At 42.3% G+C, this 21,908-nt stretch overlaps 1 protein-coding gene across 2 annotated transcripts in view; it reads right to left on the reverse strand.

Annotated features, from left to right (window-relative positions):
• The window catches only part of plekhf2 (pleckstrin homology domain containing, family F (with FYVE domain) member 2), a 34,647-nt gene that overhangs the window by 3,270 nt on the left and 9,469 nt on the right, over positions 1–21,908 (reverse strand). Inside the window, exon 1 of one of the 2 annotated variants that reach the window (XM_056286221.1) lies at positions 9,244–9,286. The exons of the other annotated variant lie outside the window; for it this stretch is intronic. The gene's annotated coding sequence lies outside the window, so the exon portion shown is untranslated. Of the gene's footprint in view, positions 1–9,243; positions 9,287–21,908 lie in introns of those variants that run through there. 2 annotated transcript variants of the gene reach the window in all.

Consider the following 21,908-nt stretch of genomic DNA (forward strand, 5'->3'; position numbering starts at 1 on the left):
AAAGAGTAGTGATCAGAGTGGAGGGTGTGTTTGTTAATAGACCATGCTTTGCCAACAACATTGTTTTACAGTCTTTAATGAAAACAGGCCAGTAACGGAACAGAAATAAAATCAGGAATGGGGAATGAGATATAAAATAATAGCTGGGCAGCCATAAATGAACTTGTTCTTACTCAACATAGCAAATCAATGTGTTCATTTCAATAAAGCATACTATGACGAAAACTGTTAGTCAACAATCTGATGAAAATGAGAGTAATGATATTAAATTCACAATAAACAAAAAAATAATGAAATGTTAGTTTTTGTTTGCAAAGATAAGTTAGGGATAGATTGAATTTGTTTCTGTCATATTTAAAGCAGGCAATAAAATGCACTGACATACTTTGGTATTTTTTTGTCGACCAAATTAACACTGGGTCGAACTCAATGCAACACACAGGAACATGCATGAGGCCCTTGTTTGGATCTCCAACTGTGTCAGTTTGGGATGCACTCAATGGGCCTCATTCATCAATTGCTCGTATGCACAAATTTGTTCTTACACAACCATTGGATGTTTCAGTCCTCCAAGTTTGTCTCAGAAACCAGTGTAGAACCTGGGTAACTCCTGAATTTAGACACCAATTGGCTAACACTGATGTCTTTGCAAACCTGAGTGATTGCTTGTTGCAAGAGGTACACCATAGATAAGGGTGGACAATCTTATCCAGAAAGGGCCAGTGTGGGTAAAGGTTTTTGTTCCAACCAAGCACACCTGTGTCTCTTAATCAAGTTCCTCAGCAAAGACTCTACTGGTTGATTCATGGGATCAGGTGTGTAACTGCTGGGTTGGAACAAAGACCTGCACCCACACTGGCCCTTTCTGGATAAGATTGCCCCCCCCTGCCATAGATGTCAGGGGGAAGGAATTACAAATAGCCATCAGGCTTTGCTTCTGACTGTCAGACAATCTTGAGAGCTAAAAAAAAATTCCATGAGTGATTAAGAACAAATTTATACAAACAACTGATGAATGAGGCTCAATGCACTTGTGTAGCTCCAACGCTCATTTCAATATTTATCATCACCGTCATTGCTTGGGTGTCAATACAGAATTCTGGCCATTTTAGAAATCTTATTTACACAGACCAGCCTGAGGCTTCCTCTGGTAATTGTCACCGAGATATGACACAAATAGGGATGCACGATGAAATGGGCACGTCATTAGTATCGGCCGATAAAGGCTTTAAAATTAAATATCGGCATCGGCCCGAAATACTGATATGACAGGCTGATAAGACGACGCTTAAATCATGTGCACGTGATGCGAACCGTTGACCAAGCACGGGCATGGCGCATCATGTAGGTGGGGCACATAGGTGCCGATCTTTGTTTTTGCCCATGGGTGCACAAATTAAGTGAATATCACAAAGGTGATGATTATTACAAAATCACTTTTATTGTGCTTGCTTTAGTAATTATTATGATGTAGGCTTACTAGGCTGCTGTCATCTGTCGGACGTAGACAAACTGCAGCAAAATGTGACACTGCTCTGCTACAAATCATAACAGGCTACACCATGCCAGAACACAGTCTTATTTATTTATCCATTCATATATTTTTTGACCGGCCTTCACCGTAGGTGCTCAAACTTTTTGGTGAGTGCTTGAGCACTGAAAAACCCATGGGGTCGGTGCCTATGGCGGGTCGGAGTGTTTTTTTCCCCCTCTACCCATTATACCAACAGTGTCTGTGTTGCATGTGGTTACATGCCAGCCATGTTTTCTGAGGAGTTTTCAAGTAGGCTAATTTGGAAAATGGGTAAATTAAGTGGCAAATACTTTAACTGGTACTGAATTAATTAACGAGATTGTTTTAACTACATGATCATGGATACGCACTGAGTGGTTTATTTTAATGTGCAATGAAAAAAAACCCACAAGGCTGCATTGCTGCATCGCATGGCCTCTGGCACAATGAGGGATTTTAATCATTTTTAATGATATTGTACCCATTTTCTTTACACACTGTATAGTTTTCACCTGATGGAGGGCTGCATAGAGAAAAAAAAAAAGGCCAGCCACATAAAAATAGAGCTCAGCAACACGAAGCACGGTAGACTGCCCATTGTTCGGATGGTCCATTATATACTGATTGCGAATTGTGTATGACACCAAGATTACATGCCAAATAGTAATAACAGCAAACTGCAATAGCAATTTATTATTTTTGGCTGGTAAAAATAAAATCTATTTGGCCAGTAATTTTTTTCATCTACAAGCCAACTTGGCAGGTAAGCCAAAAAGTTAATTTTGGACCCTGGTTGGGGGGCGACAGCGGCTCGGAGGTACAGCAGGTCGTCTGGTAACTGAAGGGTTGCCGGTTCGATCCTCAGCTCCTTCTTGCAAAAATGTCGAGATGTCCTTGAGCAAGACACCTCACCCCTAACTGCTCCTGATGAGCTGGTTGACACCTTGCATGGTAGCCAATGCCATCAGTGTGTGTGTGTGTGTGTGTGTGTGTGTGTGTATGGGTGGCTGAATGTGAGGCGATCATTGACTGTAAAACGCTTTGAGTGGCTGATGCAGCTAGAAAAGTGCTATATAAACAAATGAAATCCAGTTAACGTTATGGATATGATTTGGATTGTGATATTAAAAATAAGAAAATAATTTAAATGGAACATGATGCTGTGATATTGTCGCGCCAAGCACAGACACAGACTTTTAAAAGGGAGTCACTGTTTGAATAGGAGACATTATCAAAGGTTTTTTTTTCAACGTTTAAATATTTTAAATAAAATGTTCACACTCTTTTATAAAATGTTTGTGTAACTTTAAGTGTTTTACTTGCAGAAAGCTTAAAGGTTCAATTATTTCAAAGCTCCGCCAGACACTGGGCCACACTCTAGGTTATTCGCCCATGCTAGCGTTTCACAGGCATGCTGTGATGCAACTCCCCCACCCCCTCCTACTCCTGTTGCCTACTGGCGATCGGCTTGCCTATCAGCGATCTCGAGTAGCCACGATTGGACAATGTGAAAACAGAAACGATCACCTAGCCTTACTCTGAGACAGAACATGTTTATGCAAAGGGGCCTTGTAGTTAAGATTAATCATTCTTCATGACTCAAGCTTCCCCCACCTTGCTAACTTCTTTCTCTATTTTTGGACCAGCCAGCAGGCCAGCCCTACAACCGCGAATGTCACTGAGGGATCATGTTTAGAGTGACTAAGGGAGTGATCATGTTGGACATGATTGGACCGTTGGATCAGGCAACCAACCACATCACTGAAGTTAAATGATTGCTCAGGAGATAGATATCACACGCTAACAATCGCAATATGTTGCTGCTCGTACTGCTACTGAACACTGCTGAAACCTTAAGAACAGACTATGTTGCTATTCTTTCCACATCTGGTAACACACTAACAGTCCAGCATGGAGCAGAGTGGGAGAGAAAGCAGGTCTCCACGTGCCAAGAAGCATGAGGGACAGCACACAGGCAAAGCACCCCAAATAATCACTGACAAAACACTCAATACAGAGTGAGTCTGAGAAAAACGAGACATCTGCAGATACAAACAGATGAAACAGGAGGGTGAGTTAACACATAATTAGAATAGCTACAATTACAATTAGGTTCTCTTTCAAATCAAACATCCCAAGATATCAGTAGAAAGGATTGTTCTTGCAACTGCCTTTATAATCTTTTTTTTTCTTCACTTGAACATAGCTTAACCATGTCATGTGACATGCTACTTCAGTACCCTTTAACAACAAATATTACTGGGACCCCTACAGAAAACTGTAGATGAACATTTAATATCCAGGGATTCACGCTACTACTACTACCACTGATGATCCCTGCGACAAATTTGCCACAATTTTGAACACTGACCGAAAAGGGTCCAGCCAAATACTAGGTTTTGACCTAGTCTTGTTTTATGGTTGATGGAGAGAGGGAGTGTGTGAAAACTAAAGGAGAAACAACTAGTGAGAAAAAGACAGAGAGGAAGAAAGAGAGGAAGGTGGAGAGGAAGAGATGGGGTGAGACAGTGGGTGTTATCCAGCCTTACAATCACAGACAAACACAGTGAGGTGAAGTTGGCATTACGCTGGACAATAACCTCAGCTTCAATCAGCATACCACAGACATTTACAAGCATTGTCAACAGAAACTTGTAGCCATCCATAAACGAAATCACCTGTCTGTCAAACCCCGTCTTGTCCTCCTCCTGTACCGTAGCATTATTGAGCCACTTCTTCTTTATGGTGCCATCTGTTTTTCCATATGCTTACAGTCACCAATAAGAATGAACTCTTAAAGACAACTAATTTAGCCAGCAAAGTCGTTGGTATTCCCACCCCCAACTTATCCGACTGTGTCACCTCATCCCTGAGCCGCAAAGCACTCACAATCACGCATGACCCAAACCACCCACTCTACCAGCACTTTAACTCCCTCCCTTCTGGACGCAGTCACGCAGGTATAGACTACCCATGTGCAGAAGGGCCCATTTTAGCAAGAGCTTTTTTCCTACAGCCATATGAGCTTTAAATAAGTAACCTCCCCTTAATGTAAAAGAAATCCAGTCTGTGGTATATATAGCGTCAATCAATGTCTTTGTCTCTGTTGTGTGACCCACGTAATTAAGTGTTCCTGTAAATCCTGTATTTTGCATAATTCTATACATATTATTTTATTTGGTTGCGCTATTCATGCACCTGTTGTGGAAAGAATTTCCTCCTATCAATCTAAAAAGCTTGAAAAATAAGAACAAACGTATAGAGCTTATTATAGTGTTAACTCCATGTTTAGCATTTCTTAAGAGTTAGGAGCATTAAAGACTGACTGAGGGGGGGGGTGCCCTTTATAGCACCACCTGGCTTCACGTTCACACAATCCCTCACATTTACACCCACGCAGCTGCCCTGTATCAACTAGTGCCTACTGTTATCTACTGAGAAATATCTAGTTGCACCCTAGTTTTCAACCCCTGAACAATGAACAGTTCCACTTAAGCAGTCAGGGATCAGCTACTTTGATCAGATACATCAAAAGCAGTAATTACAGAGCAGATATACTTGGCAGCTTCAGACAACAATTGGCAGCACTTGGTTGGTGATTGGTGTTAAATTCCCACTGACAGGCTGCTCCTGTCAGCCATGTAAGAAGCAGATGTCTCGTCTTCTACACAGTAGACACAAAGCCAGCATCTCTTTGTAGATCCTCCCTTCACCAGCTGGTGCAACAGCTCAAAGTACAGACCAATACGCCAGTCCTCTGTCTGTGGTGTTTATTACAGTGTACCATCCTAAAACTGCTGCTAACTTAATCAAGTGTGAGCCTTAACTTTTAACAGAGTGAGCCATCTCATGGCTGTCTAAATAAATATTATGCTAAGAGGAAGTCCTTGTTTTCCAGAGACAGATCCGGTTAGGAGCAACTTTTTACACAACATAAACTTTGTGGTTTCCAGTGTTTCGCTAGGCTTTACCTGGGCCACCTAGCTGTATCAGCAGCCGCCCAAGTATATTTGGAGTCCCATTAAAACAATTACCTTTTTCTTTCTATTTTCGGTCTGAGAAAACAATGCCATCAATTTAGGTTGCACAACAACTTTTTCATAGATTAAAGCCGTTATGATCACTAATGGATGTCTGTGTTGACGGGTCACAGGCAAATGGGATAGCTTGGTAATGCTTTGTCATAGCTGGTCTTTTTGGATGTTGGTGTGATCTTAGTGGGTGGCTGGGCTACCTTGAGTTTCAGTAGCAGCAGTGGCTAAGGAAAAAACCGTGATTAATGCATTAGGAGCTCTATCCTCAATATCAGCTTTCCAAGTCAAGCATCCATTTATTGCCAAGACCGAGGTCAAGAGCATCCAAGTAACAAAATATTTGAATTAAAGAAAAGATGTGCTGCATACACACATGGTTGACATAGATTGAATTAATGAGGACAGCACAGTCTGGCAGCCTGTCAGACAAGCTTTAACAAAAGAAACTACCGGAGGAAATGACCTCAAAAAACCTTGGCAACTTTTAAGTGGGAGAGAAGAATGTCCTCATACCACCTCCACATCTTGTAATGTTCAATATCCGAGAGAAACCCACCCGGAAAATAAGCTTCTGTGTGTATTTCAAACTACTGAACGACACGTTCACAAATTCCCACAGGCAGGTCAGTGTTGTACAACAAATATCTTAAGAGACCAAGGGTGGCTGGAAACAATGACAAAGGGTTGGCTGGTATCCATATTTTCCATACTGTCAAACAGTTCCCAAATATTACCAGGGTATACTATATGGTGTTACCAGCCTTTGAAGCAGTTACATAAAAAAACAAGAATTAAAAACACTGGGGGGTACTAGGAGCTGTCTTTGCTACACTGCCATGCAAAATTGCCAAGGTGGCCATGGAAATGTTCCACTGTCTACAGTTGTTTATTCACTAGTCCACATGGATAGCTCATCAAACTTTGTTATTCAGTTTTTACAATGCAAGCTTTAGAAAATAATTTGCCGCCAAGCAGTTTGTAAAGTGGACCAATTGATTGGATCATGGCTTAACATTAAGATTGCAATAATATCGTGAAACTGTGCAATAACACCTGTACATTTGGCATGGGCAAAAAAATATGCTGACTCGGGTTAGTGCGATACACAGACTATTTATCTAGTGTAATAGATATTAAACTTATTTTCACACTTTCGCATACATTATATGTTGATTGTGCTGCAAATGTGTGTCTATTTGTATTTATATTTTGACTATTTGTATAGATTTCTTTTTTTTTTCTTTTTTTTTTGTACCACTGGGGAGTTGCACTTAATTTCATTGTACAGCTGTGCAATGACAAATAAAGGCATTCATTCATTCATTTGTCCATCGTGTTGAATGACACCCTTTTTTTGGCTAGGTATATACACTCACCGGCCACTTTATTAGGCACACCTGTCCAACTGCTCGTTAACGCAAATTTCTAATCAGCCAATCACATGGCAGCAACTCAATGCATTTAGGCATGTAGACATGGTCAAGACGATCTGCTGCAGTTCAAACCGAGCATCAGAATGGGGGAGAAAGGTGATTTAAGTGACTTTGAACGTGGCATGGTTGTTGGTGCCAGACGGGCTGGTCTGAGTATTTCAGAAACTGCTGATCTACTGGGATTTTCACGCACAACCATCTCTAGGGTTTACAGAGAATGGTCCAAAAAGGGAAAATATCCAGTGAGCGGCAGTTCTGTGGGCGAAAATGCCTTGTTGATGCCAGAGGTCAGAGGAGAATGGCCAGACTGGTTCGAGCTGATAGAAAGGCAACAGTAACTCAAATAACCACTCATTACAACCGAGGTATGCAGAAGAGCATCTCTGAACGCACAACACGTCGAACCTTGAGGCAGATGGGCTACAGCAGCAGAAGACCACACCAGGTGCTACTCCTGTCAGCTAAGAACAGGAAACTGAGGCTACAATTCGCACAGGCTCACCAAAATTGGACAATAGAAGATTGGAAAAACGTTGCCTGGTCTGATGAGTCTCGATTTCTGCTGCGACATTCGGATGGTAGGGTCAGAATTTGGCGTCATGGAGCCATCCTGCCTTGTATCAATGGTTCAGGCTGGTGGTGGTGGTGTAATGGTGTGGGGGATATTTTCTTGGCACACTTTGGGCCACTTAGTACCAATTGAGCATCGTGTCAATGCCACAGCCTACCTGAGTATTGTTGCTGACCATGTCCATCCCTTTATGACCACAGTGTTCCCATCTTCTGATGGCTACTTCCAGCAGGATAACGCGCCATGTCATAAAGCTCGAATCATCTCAGACTGGTTTCTTGAACATGACAATGAGTTCACTGTACTCAAATGGCCTCCACAGTCACCAGATCTCAATCCAATAGAGCACCTTTGGGATGTGGTGGACCGGGAGATTCGCATCATGGATGTGCAGCCGACAAATCTGCAGCAACTGCGTGATGCTGTCATGTCAATATGGACCAAACTCTCTGAGGAATGTTTCCAGTACCTTGTTGAATCTATGCCACGAAGGATTAAGGCAGTTCTGAAGGCAAAAGGGGGTCCAACCCGGTACTAGCAAGGTGTACCTAATAAAGTGGCCAGTGAGTGTATGTTGCCACTGCACCAGTATAAGTTTTTTATTATACACCTTCCTGTTTGTAGACCATTTAGTTGTTTTTGCAAAAGCGCCTGTTACAATTGGTTGTGATGCTCCAACCTGAAATTCATGCAGTGAAACGTTTCAAATTCTCAGACCAAACAGGCAGGTACACACCATTATAAATGGATTGGACCAATACTTAGCCTATAGTTTATTAGATGGATGTGGCACGGTCCCAGCATTGAAATGGAAACGGTCTTCGTTTTTAAATAGGGGTGCAACTCACGTTTCAGAACGTATCATAGTTTGCATCAGCTAAGATCATTCTTTGGCTCAGCAAAAAAAAAAAAAAGACAAAAATAACTTTGCTTTCCATTTATTCTGCAAAACACCGACAGTAAGGAAATTTTGCCCATGGTCTTAAATGAAAAACAGTCAAGATGTCCAATGTTTAAATAAAATCTTAAAATATATAAAATATTCAATACTCAATTGTTTAAGTAAAGTGAATATGAGGCATGACACCTTCTTCGTTTAAGTGATGCGGGAGACTAAGTTCTTCCGCTCCTCTGCTAGCAATGAGTCACTGAGCTTTTTGCAAAGCGAGCATCCCTGACTGATTCGTTGGGAGTCAATATGCCTTTGCATAATCAACCAATCATTGCGCTTCAGAGTAAAACACAGCAAGCATCTGTCTTGTCCATCTTTTCACAGCAACTCTCCATCGAGATTTAGGGAATTACTTTAAAAAGTAATAGTGGCAGTAAAACTGTAGTTCACTATGATGGTTAAATTTTGTTATTAATCCGTGGTTCACATGCATGCCAAATGGTGGGGCGTGATCCATACCGATAGACTACATTACATTACACCACTATTTTTAAGTATTGTCCAGTTACCATATTACTGTTATACCACCAAATACTTGGAGCAACACTCTGTACCATCTAGTTCAGGAGTTTTTTTTTAGGTAATGATCCAACTGGCGTGAAATAAACCTGTGAAATGTTCAAATCTGTTTTAACCAGGGATTAAAGCAAAAATAATTTCTGGACTGGATTTTTTTTTTCAAGCCACAGCCACGACATATTCCCCGTCTGCAAATTGTAAAACATTACAAGTTACATTACTTGACGCCTGCTAAAAAAATAACTTCTTTCTTCTTCTTTCAGCCTCTCCCGTTGGGGGCCACCACAGCGGATCATCCATTTCCACCTCTTCCTGTCCTCTGCGTCTTCCTCTGTCACGCCAACCACCTGCATGTCCTCTCTCACCACATCCATCAACCTCCTCTTTGGCCTTCCTCTTTTCCTCTTCACTGGCAGCTTCATATTCAGCGTCCTTCTCCCAATATACCCAGCATCTCTCCTCCGCACATGTCCAAACCATCCAACCTGAGCTGTCCCTCTAATGTACTCATTCCTAATTCTTCGTCACTCCCAATGAAAATCGTAGCATCTTCAACTCTGCCATCTCCAGCTCCGCCTCCTGTCTTTTCATCAGTCAGTGCCACTGTCTCCAAACCATACAGCATCGCTGGTCTTGCTACCATCTTGTAAACCTTCCATGCTAAACAAATAACACAGTATGTAAAATTATGAGATTTCAGCAGCACTCCACACATAACCATTGCTGCTGTTCCGTTATGCAGCCGCATGACTCCCATCTACGGTTTACTCAGATTGGGCAGCAATAGGGTGTCCAGATGTCACAAAATATTCGGGAAAGTCCCGAATTACGAGCATTTGTCCCGAATCCCGAAACCTGTCCTGATGTCAGCTGGCCACCTACCACCTGTAGCAAACTGTTATCCATCTGCCTATAGTTTGTTAACTCTTTTTCAAACTCTTTTTCACTGATTGAACAATTCAATAACAATAATATGAATTTTACCATTGTTATTCTGCCAAGTCGAAGTCTGATGTTTGATCCGTCACTTGGAACTATTAGCTAAAGTTGAGTGATCCTCTGTGTTTAGACATTTCGCACTGGTCTGTCACATGCACGCTGCAAACAATCCCATTGGCTAGTGAGTGTGACAATCTGAAGAACATATGGTTGGATGTAGTTTTTTTTTGTACACCATCTAAGTCCACAAACACGGGAGAACGAATGGAATGGTAACCCTCACCCCGCTCTCTCTCAACCCCCCTCTTTTTTTTTTTTTACCTTGGATCTACACTGATCTCATAAATGGCCTCTATGGACTTCAAATGAAGGAAATCCGTTGTAGCAATGAAGAACTTTAATTCCTTTTTAACTCTATAACCAGGGTAGAACTTAATCACCAGGCAAAATTTTCAATTCTGAATGTGGTTATCATGTTAGCTAGCTGTATCGGCCATAGTTATTCCTATTACCAATGTCAAATTAAGCTGGTAGGTGGCACTAGAAATGCGACAATTGACAAATCAGTTTTTCTACAGAACAAACAAAAATAAATAAAAGTCAAAATAACTGAAAATAAAGTGAAATGCAAAATATTAGCAACCAGACCTGACTGTAATGACAGGACAAGGACTGCCTGATGGCCGAGCTGCCAGCAGGCTGGGAGGCCTGCTATCCAGTGAGTCAGACACTGAGGGGAAAACAGGCAGTGATAAAGACAGAGCGTGTAAAGACAGAGGGTCTCTGTGGGCCAACAGAAGCCTGCAGAACAAGCGCACCCATTTATCTTTATATACTGTGGCAGGCAGTGAGGAAGAGGAGGTTGCATTATAATCCCTTGTGTGTTACACTGAAGGTTTCAGTGTCAAAGGTCAAGTATGGTGCAAGGGACATACACTGGGATGCAGACAGTGTTAGAGCAGAGGGTAATGAATTCAAAATTATTATGAACCTTCATGTACCGTATGCTAAATACTGCGTATCGTATACATTCAAAAAGTTAATTAGGGGTAAGAGGAATCATTCTGGTTCGGAGCTCAGCTGGGGTTTGGTATATTTCATGTAGAGCAATAGTGGGGGTACGGGGTTTAGTCTATTTCATGAAGAGTGCTGCTGGTTGGGGTACAGAGTTTGGTCTGTGAGTTAAAGACAGCTACAGGTGAATCTCACATTTGTAAGGAAGAAAAGTGGCGAGTCCCAGTAATGCATGTAAAAATAGATTGCTATCCATCTGCACTTCAAACAACTCATGGAACTACATGCCAGTCATTAAACCAATTTCTTATTTTTCAATAACAAAATTAGTTGTTTGTAGTGGTGGCAGTCTGGTAATCATTATCTCTGTGCACTAAGATCTAGGGTTAGATGGTATGACAGTACATGCCATGCAATGGCAGCAATTTGTCCACAAGTAGAGATTTGTCCATATCGTTTCCACTATGGTAGTCTTTCCCTTTTGTATGTCTGGCACTGTGCAAATCAGTTGGCAGGACTGCTTTAAGGCAATATTGGGTTTTTGCGATTTGGGAAGAAGTGCTGTAAGTGATTTCCACGAGAGAGCAACATGGAAGAGAAGGTTGTAAATGGAGAACAAGGCACCTAACAAACAACACGATGACAGATAAAAGCACTTTACTAAATAAGATGTCACTTCTATTGCCTGGCTCCAAACATTTAACAAAATAGCGACAAGCATAAAGCCAAACCTTAGGCTTCAAAATGCCCTTCAGAACCAATGGGTGACATCATAGGCATCATGACGTCCATCTTTTTTTATAGTCTATGACTCTGACAAATTACACGTTGTCCAACACGATGACCTTACTTTAACCCAACCCTAACTATAAATATAACCACCAACTAACCTTAACGCTGAACCTACTTTTAGTTGATTCATAAACTCTCAATGATTGGATGTTTTTGAGCATCAGTCGTTTCCACTTGTGAATTATTCATAAGATATTGTGCTCATTCATTGTAGAGTGTGACAGTTGTATTTCTTTGTATTACTGTTGTAGCAATGTTTATGCTGCTCTCTTGGCCGCGTCACTCTTGAAAAAGATTTTGACCTCAATGAGACTTCTACCTGGTTGACTAAAGGACTAGGAGTCGATCAATATAGTCCATGGGCCAGAGCCCAAAATTTCCTATTTCGGTACACTCAAGGTGGCAAAACTTACTTATAATTTTTGAAAGGATCCATGTCTGTAGATGATATTTTGGTATGATACCCATTCCTGAGTGGCAGCTGTATAACAGTTATCAGCTCATGAAGTTAACCACCCCCTAAAGTAAATTGCATTTTAGACGCTGGTGCATATCCTGGTTTAGCCTCATGGTCAGGACATTTTTCAATGTTCTATAATATTGTCTTTGGTATCATTTTAAAGGGGACCTTCTTAGCTTTCATTCAAGCCCTGTTGTGGATATTTCTCACAAATATAGAGGTCACTTGAGCTCTTCAACCCGTCAATAACACACATCTTTCTGCAATGTTCGCCTAAACTATATACTTTCTTTTAGCCCTGTGGCATCTAGGAATATCAGGGACACAAAACACAAAAACTGGAACACTCACAGGACTGTAAAGATTCAGGAAATGTATAATATACCCATACTATTTCATTGTGTGAGATGATTGTGAACCTTAAATTAGAAGGGCATTATTACTAAGAAACTAACTAGACCAAAGCCAGTTAGTCCATGGGTCAGACCAGATATCGATATCACCCAAGGTGACACAACTTCACTGGTGCCATTTTATTTGGTACACTAACAGAAGTAAAATAATACATGATAACCTTTCCAAATGAGCAGCTATTTCATTTTTCTTTCAGGAAACCTGTTTCTGTGCCTCTCACGATTGTGTATTTGCCCAGATTTTTACAAATATAGCATTTCAACACCCCTGGTACTGATTAGCCTAGCTTAAACTCTGGGACAGTTCTTAGTTGGCCAACAACCAAGGATAACCAGTACTGTGTACTTCCATTCATTGTGCTAAGCTAGGCTAACGTGCAGCCAGATAGCTTTCTACTAAACACATATAGAGGAAACTGGTATCTATCTTCTTGTCTCACTCTGGAGAAGATTGTAAGCTAGTTTCCCATAATGTTAGCATGTTCTTTTAATGTATATGTTAATATGATTAGTTAAAGTGGCTACGAGGAACTTTCATCTTGTGTTGATTTTAGCGGCCTCATGTGGACAAAATACAGCTGTTGCATAGCAACTAGGTAATGTATCTATTTGTGGCTATGTAAGATAAATAATGGTAATATGACGCTGGTGAAGCAAAGTAAACTTTGTTTTAGTAGTGTTCATACACCTAAGTTACATGTATTTGTTTGTATGTGGCAGGTGAAAACTGACTGAATATGGCCACTGGTGAACAAGCAAGTTTTTACCCAATACCAAAGCGCCCACGGGTGGAGTGCATTATCCACTGTTCTGATGATACAGATAAGCTGGTTTCACTACAAAGTGTCGACTCATGGAGAACTCTGCTCAGGGCAGCTCAGATACGAAATCATGCACCAGTTTTGAAACTGGCAAAAGACATTCCAATGTCCGCGGTGGTGTAGCGGTCTAAGCATCGGCTCTGTGTCGATGCAGTTGCCCACTGGGGACTGGGGTTTGCGCCCCGGTCTCGTCAGATCCGACTATGGCCGGACTCGATGAAGCAGCAATCATTGGCAACGCTGTCTTCGGGAGGGGGGCGGAGTTGGCTTGTGTTCGTCACGTGAATGCGTCTCTGTGTGTGTCGGGAAAACAGTGGTTCGGCTTGGAGTCGCCTTGTCACGAAAGTGGCGAGGCGGTCTCCTTCGAGACTGCCGACCGGAGAGATGCAGTTGGCGAACGCATGCAGTGCGAGGGTGGGTGTTTGAATTAAAATAGGGATCGATTGGCCACTAAATTGGGAGAAAAAGGGGAAAAATCAGAAATAAATTATTTAAAAAAAAAAAAAAAAGACATTCCTGAGGGACAGATTCCAGCAATCTACTACCACAGAAAGTGTTGCAGTATCTTCACTATGAAGCAAATTCTTGATGGCCTCCTTGCAAAAGAAAAGAAAAGTTGTGTCTCTGCTGAAGAGAAACAATCTAAGAGAGTAGCTCGACATGCTCCAAGTACATCTAGGACTTATGATGCAGAGTGCATATTTTGTCAGAAAAACAGCAAATATTCCAAGAGACAGAATACGAGAGAAGTACTGGTGCAGTGTCGAGAACTGCGAGCTGATGCAAAGATCAGGAGTGCAGCCACAAAGAAAAGGGACAGCAGAATCCTTGCCATTGTGAGTAGAGACCTTGTAGCAGCTGAAGGGCACTACCACAGGTCATGCTATAGACTTTACACCAAAGAAGAGGTTTCCAAAGGAGAGGTTGCCAGCAATGAAGATGATGATGCTGCAGCCCAGTATGAAGCTGCTGTGAATAAGGCATACAATGAGCTGTTCCTCTTCATCAGGATGGAGCTTTTTGGCAATCCTCAAGTGATGACAATGACTGATCTCTCTTCTAGACTGGTAGCTTCAATGAACTCCCAAGGCATTGCCCAAGTCAAGGAATCAACCAAGAAGCACATAAGGCGAAACCTGGAGAGTGAGTTTGCTGGAGCCTTGCAGATATTCCCTGATGAGAAAGGAAAATTCCTCCTCTATCCCGATAACTTGTCCATGAGGGAACTTGCCAAAGAAAATCAGTCTCTCAAAAGGGAGCTGCAGACCCTGAAAAGTGTCAGTGCGCAAGATGTTATAGCCAAAGCAGCCATTAAATTGAGAGCAGACATTAAAAGTCAAGATGTTCCTCAAACCTGGCAGCCTGAAGTCAAACCAGAAGCAGAATGTCCTACCATTCCAGAGTCGCTCATTATCTTCCTGTACTCTCTACTCATAGGCTCAAATGATCCTGATCATGCCTCCCAGAGAGTGCAGTGCCTTCTGCAGTCATTTGGCCATGACATAGTATATGCAGTGACATGTGGAAATACCAAGCCTTCCAAGCACATTGTTCTGCCATTCAGTGTCAAATCGTTGACAGGAAATGTAGAGTTGATAAACATCCTCAACCGACTTGGTCACAGTGTGTCCTATTCACAGATGGAAGAGATCAACACTGCCCTGTGTCTCCAGAAACTCTCATCATCAGGGAGTGGCATTGCCCTTCCAGCTAACATCCATCCTGGCATATTCACAACTTTAGCCTGGGACAATATCGACCGTCTTGAAGAAACTGTCAGTGGTGAGGGAACATCTCACAGAGTCAATGGGATTGCTGTGCAAGCAAAGCCAGTCAACCCACTTCCTGTCCAACCCATGCCCACTGTTCCCAAAACAAAGAAGAGAAGCATTGATGGACCCCCACCAATCTTACCAACTTACAATGCTGGACAACGGGTAGGGCCACCACAAAGCAAAAAGTCAGATGCCGATACTGCAGCCAATACTAAGCTTGCCAGAGAGGAAAAACCTTCTTTGGGTCCTAGCACGCATGTCACAACAAGAAGAACAGTCACTCAGCAGCTGGACAGGCGTCAACATCCTGACTCGAGGAGAGATGACGGTCATCCCCGACAATATAGGCTATCTGCCTACCATCAATGCTCCAGCGACACAAATGTCTACTGTCAACGAGGTGCTTAACCAGTCACTGAGCATCATGCAGTGCTTAGGCCTGAGGAAGATTGTCTGTGTCTTTGACCAAGCCCTGTATGCGAAGGCTGTCGAGATCACATGGAAACACCATGACAAGTTCCATGATATCATCGTTAGGCTTGGGGTATTCCACACCATCTGCACACTGCTGGCAATAATAGGAAAGCGTTTCCAAGATGCTGCTCAAAGACCTCTGCATTGAGTCTGGCATGATTGCAGAAGGCTCAATTGCTGGTGTTACGGATGGCCGCAAGTACAACAGGGCAGTGCGACTACACAAGCTCCTGTATGAGGCTCTCATGCGACTGACCTTGAATGGTTTCCTGTCCTGGTTGGAAGAAACTCACAGGAATGACATGGTTCACCTGAATGAGACACTGAAGACCATTGACAGCCTTGGGAAAGAAGTCTCACAACATGCTTTGAAGGAGGTCCTCGAGAACAGCTCTTGTACACGCATCATGGATCTATTTGAAGTCTACCGTGAGTTCCTTAGAGGTTGAAACGGCAGCCTCTCGAACTTCTGGATGCCCTATTTGGACATGGTTGAAATCTTGTTGGGGCTCATCCGAGCATCCAGAGAGGGAGACTGGATGCTACACTTGGCTAGCATTCGAGCAAGGATCCCATGGTGCTTTGCTTATGACAGGATGAATTATGCACGCTACCTCCCCTACTACTACGCCCAGATGTCTGAGCTGCCCATCACACACCCAGATGTGTACACAGAATTCATGGAAGGAGGCTTCTCAGTCCAACTGGGCTCCACCAATCCCTTTGGCCGAATCCCTGTTGACCAAGCTATAGAAGAAACGGTGAACAAAGACACCCAAACAGCTGGAGGGACAAAGGGATTCAGCTTGAAGCCAGGAGCTGTGACCAAATATTATCTCACAGCTGAGTATAGAAGCATGTACCTCAGACAGCTGAGAGACCTGACAGGTCAAGGCAGGTGCAAATGGTCTCATCCAGATCTACAGAGTCCAAGGATCAAGAGAGATGAAGCAGATGTCCAGTCTCTCATGGACCTTAAGGAGAATAACTGGCTCAATCCTATGTCCCCTGATGAGATTGATTTGGTTAGCCTCTCCACTGGCAACATGGCTCCACCTGATGTGACCATAGATCTCTTGAGAGCTCTTGAGAAAGGAGAAGAGGCCTACCAAGCATTCCAGCAAACAAGGTTAGATGCAGACCCACCACCTGTGAAATTCCACGACAAGATGACCAAGCAAAGTCTGAAAACATTCTCCAATGTCAGCACAAAACAAGCTCATGGAAAGAAAGCACAGGATGTGGTTCTGAAGGCAGATAGAAACCTTTTCAGTCACATGATCCTGGTGGCTGAAAGCAGGAAGGTGAATCTGAAGGATGTCCTTGCCTACCCATTGGGCCCACTACCATGGGCACTGGCAAATGCTGATGGGTCCTTACGAAAAACAAACAAGGCTGCACTTGCCAGAGAGCTTGAAAAGAATGTATCTCCTGCAGAAGACATCCCAATCCCATCTACTTCCATCATTGATGGGATGAGCCTGGTCCAAAAAATGAATGGCAACAACAAAACCTTTGCACAGGTGGCAGAGTCAGCCTTGACCCAGGTCCTCCATGAGGGAGCACAGAGTGGGAGGATTGATGTTGTTTTTGATGTCTATCACCAGACTTCGATCAAAGATGCTGAACGACTGAACCGGGGTGGAGACATCACTCTCCAGTACAAGAATCTTGCAGGGGGACACCACGTCCAGCAGTGGAGAAAATTTCTGTGCAGTTCCTCCAACAAGACCAGTCTCATCAAGTTTCTGGTGGAAGAGTGGAAACTCCAACGATACAGAGCTATGCTGCATGGCAAGGTGTTGTACATGACCTGTGAGGAAACCTGCAACAAGTTGACAGAAGATGGGTGTGAGGAAGCAGCAGAACTGCACTCCACACATGAAGAAGCTGACACCCGTCTGCTCCTGCATGCATTGCATGCAGCAAATGCGGGCTCAAAGTCAGTTATCATCACAGCTGAGGACACTGATGTCATGGTGCTTTGTCTTGGCTTCCAGAAGGACATCACCTGTCCCATCTACCAGAAGTGTGGGACTCAGAACCGCACACGGTTTGTCGACATCACCAAACTGGCAAGTTCACTTGGAGACGGCATCTGTGACAGCCTAATTGGCTTACATGTCTTCACAGGCTGCGACACTGTCAGTGCATTCGCTGGTCGAGGGAAGCTGAATGCCCTGAAGATAGTGAGAAAGCACACTTCCTGCCAAGAGACTTTTAGTCAACTGGGACAGACATGGAATGTGAGTGATGAGCTGTTCCAGAAAATTGAGCAGTTCACCTGTCGGATGTATGTTGCTAATAGCAGCACTGCTGAGGTGAACAAACTGCGTTACCAGCTCTTCTGCACCAAAAGGGGAGAGGTTGAGTCCAGCCAGCTGCCACCATGTAGAGACTGTCTCTTTATGCATGTTCAACGAGCCAACTATCAGGCAGCAATATGGAAGTGCTGTCTGCAGGCTAACCCTGTGGTGCCAAGCCCTACTGAGTATGGATGGACAGACGATGAAGGCAAGCTGGCCATTTACTGGATGCGCTCCCCACCTGCACCAGATGTGGTCTTGGAAATGCTAACATGCAAGTGTGTGCATTCATGCAAAATGCCAAGCTGCATGTACCTGTCAAATGGACTTCCATGCACAGACATGTGCAGGTTACAGACCTGCAGTAACCAAAAACAGCAGGATGGTCCAGAACTGGACTTTGAACTTGGGGAGTCAGATGATGAGAGAAACGAGCAGTTTGATGAATGACAGTGTGATGATTCTGATGGTATTACTGTGGTAGTAGTCTATTGATGCACAGGATGTTGATTCTGGACTTGGTTACCCAGAGCTTGATAACAATAATGTAACCATATTCACATATACCCATTACCCTACCCATTACATATACCCACTAATGATATGGGATTACATGTATCATTGACTAAGTATATGTAAATGTCAATGTTGTTTAAAATATTAAAATAGTTCATTACCTCACTATGGTATTCCTTTTTATCATGTATTTTGATTGTGTATTTAAACAAATGTATAGAGACCAGTTTGTGACCTAACTGGCTTTGGTCTAGTTCTCATTTAAGGCTCACAATCACCTCACACAATGAAATAGTATGGGTACATTATACATTTTCTGAATCTTTACAGTCCTGTGAGTATTCCAGTTTTTGTGTTTTGTGTCCCTGATATTCCTAGATGCCACAGGGCTAAAAGAAAGTATATAGTTTAGGCGAAAATTGCAGAAAGATGTGTGTTATTGACGGGTTGAAGAGCTCAAGTGACCTCTATATTTGTGAGAAATATCCACAACAGGGCTTGAATGAAAGCTAAGAAGGTCCCCTTTAAAATGATACCAAAGACAATATTATAGAACATTGAAAAATGTCCTGACCATGAGGCTAAACAAGGATATGCACCAGCGTCTAAAATGCAATTTAGTTTAGCGGGTGGTTAACTTCATGAGCTGATAACTGTGATACAGCTGCCACTCAGGAATGGTTATCATACCAAAATATCATCTACAGACATGGATCCTTTCAAAAATTATAAGTAAGTTTTGCCACCTTGAGTGTACCGAAATATCGTCTGGCCCATGGACTAATATGGTTTTTTCAGGGCCGATACCGATATCAGTTATTGTAAATTATGACGACCGATAACCAATATTTGGGGCTGATATTCAGTTGCAGTAAATGTAAAAAATTTTGTGCCAAAATTTACAGCAACACAAACCCCAACACAAGGCTGCCTTTAAATTAACATATGTTTAATAGAAAATATTTGAAAAAGATAAGAATGAAGTACATTATGTTCAAGGCACTATCTGACAACAATCTAACAATCTAATGTTCACTTTTATTCAATGCCATCACTCTCTGGATGAGCCTCATTTTCTCACATGCATGAATTCCCAGGATTGGTTTAGTATCTGTCTTTACCACAATGAATTCCACTACATATGCTTTGTTCTTATATTTTACTGTCAAGTTACACTTTCACAGGTATTTTGTCTCCTGTATATGTAGACAGCTTCACATTTGTGTATTTAAGCATTCTTTTTCCCAATTCTCTGCAGCAGGCTGTAAGGAATTACGTTGGCTTGCGCACCAGCATTTAGTTTAAATTTTGCACATTAGCATGCTATTTATAATTCAACTGTCCATTCATCCGTCTGTGACTGCGTTTGCATACCACCAACGAACAGACTAGGTCTCTGATCTGTGACGTCATCGTCATCAACCGCGAGCACTTCGATCTACACATCTTAGCGAAGTAGTTACAGACTGTCTGCATCGTGCCCATGATATGGCTGCTTGCCTCTCTTCCTGGTTCTTGGAAACTAACTGTGTACACACACACACACACACACACACACACACACACGACTGGCTGCTAAGTTGGTGTTCTGGTCATGAATTACACTGGTAAGAGAGGGCTGTTGAGGAGTTCTGCTTTAGGACATCTTATCTGTTTATGGTGCTTGGCTGCTTAGGATTTGAGTTACATTCCTCTATCTTTGTTTTCTTTTTTTTTTATCCTTTATGTTCAAGTCCGCTCTTTCGCTTAATAGTACTGTTTATTTTTCTTTGTCTCGTGGCAATTTCAGATACCATAATGGACTGTCCAATTCAAAAGGAACTTATGACACTTATGAAAAGAAGGAATATGTTCTGGCAAGGAACACTTATAGATGACCATACAAACCATATAGTTTTGTTTTACCTGTCATAAGTCAAAGCCAAGTCAGCTCTGATACATTTGGTTCTGTGCTGTGAAACGAAAGTGGTAAGAATTAATGACTCCATAATGCTAACAAGCTTAACAGAGACGAGCAGTATTGCTTATACGTTGACTGTATCCAGTAATATAGATGAGCGTATCAATTACACCACCTCAACGCTAAAGGGAGCCAGTTTTTTGTTAACATGTCAATTACACCACCTCAACACTAAAGGGGGCCAGTTTTTTGTTAACATGTAGAACTGTCAGTTCGGGATTTACAAGAGGAGAAGGTCTGTTTTCTTTATATATATATATATATATAATTATTATTTCGGTTAAAATGGAGGCTAGATTGGGGCACAAAAGCGAGTGAAATACTGGGAGTTTTTATTTTCAGTTATGTAGTTTTTTTCCACAAACAAATAATTCCACTCTCGAATGACTATTTTTTTTTTCCACGATTCAGTTATATGGTGTTGTTCTAACTTACACCAGAAACATTTCAAAAGGAGACTAACCAGGTCCTTCTCGCTTTCTGTAATATGTCACGTGAGCTACACAAGGTGCAGCATTGGCGGGTTTGCTGCCCTTCCACCTTAGGAGACTAGAGCAGGCACAGACTCCATTCACTCCAATAAGAGATGTAGAGGTTTTATGTGCCTATTATTTTCTTTACCATTGAAACTGATGTAAACATCGGACCTTCCCTTACAAGTTGAAAGTGTTCGGAACATTTTGACACTAAAATCAATATTTTTCTAACTTGCAGATCCAGCGAAAAACAAGTTTGTTTGGGACTTTTTCAGCCATCTCACGGTGTTACAAAGTTGTTAATAAACTGTGAATTCAAAAATGTGATCAACCCTTGTGGACATTCTGTTTCTGATCTATTAGGTATCGAGTATTGAATCAGTATCGTTTCAGTTTCAAGTATTGTTTTGGTATCGAGTATCGTGATACTACATTTGGTATTGGTATCAAAGTCATAATTTTGGTATCATGACAACACTAGTGATCTATAGTGAAAGTAGTGAGCAGGATGATGAGAGCCTGGAGAGGTGGAGGTATGCGCTGGAGAGAAGAGGAATGAAAGTCAGCAGGAGCAATACGGAATAGATATGCGTGAATGAGATGAAGGACAGTGGAATGGTGAGGATGCAAGGAGTAGAGGTGATGAAGGCATATGAGTTTAAATACTTGGGGTCAACTGTCCAAAGTAACGGGGAGTGTGGAAGAGAGTGCAGGCAGGGTGGAGTGGGTGGAGAAGAGTGTCAGGAGTGATTTGCGACAGAAGGGTACCAGCAAGAGTTAAAGGGAAGGTTTACAAGATGGTTGTGAGACCAGCTATGTTATATGGTTTGGAGACAGTGGCCCTGACGGAGGAAAAGACAGGAGGCGGCGCTGGAGGTGGCAATGTTGAAGATGCTAAGATTTTCAGTGGGAGTGATGAAGAAGGACAGAATTAGCAACG

This window comes from Lampris incognitus, chromosome 9 (assembly GCF_029633865.1).
Source record: "Lampris incognitus isolate fLamInc1 chromosome 9, fLamInc1.hap2, whole genome shotgun sequence".
Classification (NCBI taxonomy): Eukaryota; Metazoa; Chordata; class Actinopteri; order Lampriformes; family Lampridae; genus Lampris; species Lampris incognitus.